The sequence below is a fragment of the Populus euphratica genome, unplaced genomic scaffold (genome assembly GCF_000495115.2).
Source record: "Populus euphratica unplaced genomic scaffold, PopEup_1.0 scaffold5140.1, whole genome shotgun sequence".
NCBI classification, from domain to species: Eukaryota; Viridiplantae; Streptophyta; class Magnoliopsida; order Malpighiales; family Salicaceae; genus Populus; species Populus euphratica.
In genome coordinates this window covers 1-4,715 of record NW_011504916.1, presented here as the reverse complement: position 1 = coordinate 4,715, position 4,715 = coordinate 1, and the positions used below count along the sequence as shown (strand labels likewise).

The window sequence follows — 4,715 nt, the reverse complement described above, 5'->3', positions numbered from 1 at the left end:
CGATTCCAACATATTTAATTTTACAAAAAAATTATTTTTTTATATGTTTATATTATTTTAATGTTTTTTTTTAAATAATTGTTAACACATAAAATAATACTATTTTATTACGGTATAAAAAATATTTTAAAAAACAATAATAAAAAAAATTTACTTAACGATTTTTTTATTCCTTGTTGAAATGGCCCAAGGCCTGGTGACTATAAAGGAAGGCCACGAAGCCCAGTTGCAATTGAAATTTGAAACTTATCGAAATTTGAAACTTATCGAAAGCTTAAACGTGAATGCCTTTAAAAATGGGATGGTAGTACCTAATCCTTTGTTACTGTAGACGCAATTTTTATTACTACAGAATTAAACAAGTATATGTACATAAATATTTATTTTTATTAAAATATATCGATAGTATAATTTTTATTTAAAATATTTTTATGAAAGAATAAAATAATCATATGATTATTTCCTTACATTTGATTTATAGTAAATTAATTTATTTGTAAAATCAAGATTTATGATTTGTAAAAACATAGATTTAGACATATTAACAAATCAACTATCAATATTTATTTGTGTCCTTGGTTTATTACTTGATTTGTATCATATTTTAGTTACCTTGATCGAAGATAGTTTTCTTGATTTAAGAGCTAATTGAAACTTCTTCTTATATATATAAAAATATTATTCATCAGTAATAAAAGACAAGAGTTAAATAGCTCTCATTTTATAATTTTTCATAATATTATAATGGTTAGAAACCTAAATTTTTCATGACCGAAGAAAATTTTTTGAGCATTAATAACACTCAATCAAATACTACCCAAATTAAACTTGATGTTCATCACTGTACATCCTTCATGCTTCTGAAAACCCAGGAACAACGTTAGTAACCTATCTCCTAAAAGAAGAAAATTATCCCATATGACGTCGTGTTATGACGAATGCACCCCAAGACAAAAGCAAATTTGGCTTCGTAGATGGATCTATTACTCCTTCATCATCTAGTTCAAAAGAAGATTCTACATGGATCAAATGCAATTCAATAGTCCTTTCTTGGATCTTTAATTCTCTTCATCCTACGCAACATGATATTGTGATATTTTTTATGACAACACAAGAATTATGGAAAGATTTAGAAGAATATTTTTCACAAGGTAATGCTTCTTGAATTCATCAATTGAAAACTAAGATGATGAATACCTTGCAACGAGAAATGATTGTCTTAGCATATTACACCAAATTAAAAGGCATTTAGGATGAACCCAGTGCTTATTCACAAATCCCACCATATAGCTGCAGTTCATCAAAGGTGTTTGCTGCCAAAAAAAAAAATACACCAATTTTTAATGCGTTTAAACGACAAATTCAAAACTACCCGTTCTCAAATCTTGAATATGAATCCTTTGCCTCTTTTATCTCATGTTTATACACAGGTAGCCCAAGAAGAATGACAATAGTTAATAGTAGAGACGTGATTGCCTTTTGTTGATATAGCAGCATTCTTGACAAACAGTTTTAGCAAATTCAATAACAATCGTAAATCCACAAGTAATTGTGACCTCTCCAAGCTATTTTGTGACCATTACAAAAGGATGAAGCACACCAAAGAAACTTGTTTTGAACTACATGGCTATCCGGAATGGTGGGATGATTAGTACCTAAAAGTGCATTTTTATCAAGGTTTTATATCATCATTTTGCACTTGAAGTATCAATAATTCCTTAACTAAAGCATGTTTTATAATAATATATCTAATAATATAAGATACCTTTAATTTATGGTAAATGTTCATTTTAAATGCAGGCCGATCACATAAATGAAAATATTGATTGATGACTTTAAGAACTTAAAGTGCAAGGATAAAGAGATGGCCAAACTTAGAAAAGAGATGTCGGTGCAATCCAAACCGGAACACTGTTCGGTAATTGGGTCATATCTGGAGCTATAGATCTCAGATTTAGGTCTACTTTATATGGATGGAAAGGTAAGACATAGGCCTACAACTTTCATATGGAGCCCAAGATCTAAAAAGGCCATTATCAAGTCCAAATAGTAGCAACAACAAAGAAGCCCGAATCTGTCTTCCAGCCCGAGCACTGTTCGGTATTTTGGCCATATCTGGAGTTCTAGAAGTCCAAATGAGCTGAATGTTTTACACAAGAAAGCTGAGACAATTGCCTACAACTTTCATGTTTACAACTGGCTCCAATTTTGACGTTATCAATGACGTTTTGGGCAGACAAGAGAAGATAAGGATTGTCACCAAGTCAAAAGTTGGTCACCCACTTATCAATTAGTCATCAAATCAATAGTTCCCAATTTTGGCCTATAAAAGGAGGCATTTGCCATGCATTTAGGCATCTTGGTGTTCAGATCAAGATCATGCTCTTCCTTTCTCTCTTTGTATTTTTTATGCTTTGTTTTCATTAATATTAAGTTTATGCCTTTCATTTCCTTTCCTTTACTTAGTTAACTTTTATGTTCTTATTTTGTTTATCTATTTTGCTTTCTTTCATTATGTCTAGCTAAGTTAATTATGTCAAGGTGAAAAGGTTACACTAATGGTGTAAGAATAAGTATAATGTAAACTTAATATGGACTTTAATGTTTGATACTAACATGTTTTATATTTGCTATCTTGTTCACTCTTTAATACTTTGCTTGTTAAATGACTAATCTTGATTTATGTTGTATAACACTTGGTACAACAAATGCTTGGCACTTTCATAGCCCATAATGTATGGTATAACCGACATACAATTAATCTTCATGTGGTTCGACCCCGGTCTTACCGGGTTATTTATTACTTCGACACTCCTGCATTTGGGAGAAGACATCAATCTTTTAGTCGTGTCATGGGACAAAGGGAAGAAATCATTAAAGCCACAGACAACCAATAATACACAACACATGGAGAAAATTAAGGGTAACAATATTGTTTCAATTACTGGATTGACAAATGAACACGCAACTCATATATATGCCCAACCTTGATAAGAGTCATGCCTCTACAATCAACTTTGTGGGTATAGCTAATTTTACGGGTCATGCAATTTTTCTACCCAACAATAAAGATAAATGGATCTTGGATTTCAACGCCTTTGACCATATGACATTTCAAGAAAAATTCAACTCTTTATACACAACTATTCTTTATTTCATGCCAATTAAAATTTCAAATGAATCCTTTGTGCCAACATAGTCACTTGGAAATGTTTCCCTTACCTCTTTTATTACTTTAAAAGATGTCCTTCATATACCATTATTTTCCTACAAGCTTATTTCTATTAGCAAATTAACTAAAGCATTAAATTACGTTTCTCATTTTTTTTCCTTCCTTCTATGTTTTACAAGGCCTAACCACGAGGAGGATAATTGGAATGGGTGAATTACGAGATGGTTTTTATTACTTTCGGGCACTCAAAATTCCTATAACAGCAACCAACTTTACTTATAATTTGCATATTACTCTATGGCATCAATGTCTTGGACATTTATCTTTTAATGGGTTGTTTTTTCTCAAGGATTTAGGTCCATTTTCTTTTAAGTCTTTTAATAAATGTTGTGACTCTTATCATCGAACTAAACAAGCTTGATCTTCCTTTCCTGTTAGTGCTATCAAAACACATGAACCTTTTAAGTTAATTCATTATGATGTTTGGGGGCCATATCAAACTCTATTTTTACCTAGGGCTCATTATTTTTTGAAGTATTGTAGATGATTACACTAGAACTACCTAGGTTGATTTGATGCAAGCTAAATCATAAGTTTATACCAGGTTGGTTTTCTTCATGACCATGATAGTTCGACAATTTGAAAAAACAGTTAAGACAATTCGTAGTGATAAAAGGAGTGAATTTACTAATCATAACCTTCTTTTATATCGTCAACAACTGGGATTATAACTCAATTTTCTTGTGTTTCTACACCCCTACAAAATGGAGTCATAAAACGTAAGCATAAACATATTCTTGACGTTACAAGAGCCTTATAATTCCAAGAAAATTTACCTATTAACTTTTGTGGGGAATGCATTCTAACAGCCGTGTATTTGATTAATTATACTTCTACCCCCTTTTATCTGGCCAAAGTTCATATGAGTTTTTATATTCCCGTAAACCTAATTACTCACATCTTCGTGTTTTGGATGTCTTTGTTATGTATTTATTCTGCCTCAATCAAAAGATAAATTTTCTAAATGTGCCAGAACATGTCTCTTTATTGGATATCCCTATGGTCACAAAGGATACACATAAGAGTTTTATCTCCAGAGATGTTGTGTTTTACAAATACATTTTCCATTAAAATCACTAACATCTCCCATCATATTCCTCATCTTCTCAATCTACAAATGTACCCATACCTCTACTTATTCCTGACAATGAATCCATTGAACCTATTCCAAATACTACCATTAAACATATAAAATCACCCTCCCCATACACAAATCATACAATTCCTACTGACCTTAATATACTTGCATTACCTATAGACACACCTGCCACTTCCACTACTTTTCAACCTCCCATACCACCAACCACACGCCCTTTACACATTACAAAATTGTCATCTCACTTCCATAAATTTCATGTTGAGTTGCCAAAGTTATATACATCTCAGTTGACCTCTTTCAATAATGCATCTTCAGGTACATCTTATCCATTATCAACTTTCTTTCATAGTCTAATTTAACTACTTCACATGCTAGCTTTCTAGC

General features: G+C 31.6%; 1 long non-coding RNA gene across 1 annotated transcript; it reads left to right on the top strand.

The window, feature by feature from the left end:
* The first annotated feature begins 2,859 nt into the window (after nucleotides 1-2,859).
* LOC105120152 (uncharacterized) lies at nucleotides 2,860-3,665 on the top strand. Its single transcript, XR_841264.1, has 2 exons — nucleotides 2,860-3,041; nucleotides 3,352-3,665. It is a non-coding gene; the product is annotated as an uncharacterized LOC105120152 (long non-coding RNA).
* The last annotated feature ends 1,050 nt before the right edge of the window (nucleotides 3,666-4,715 follow it).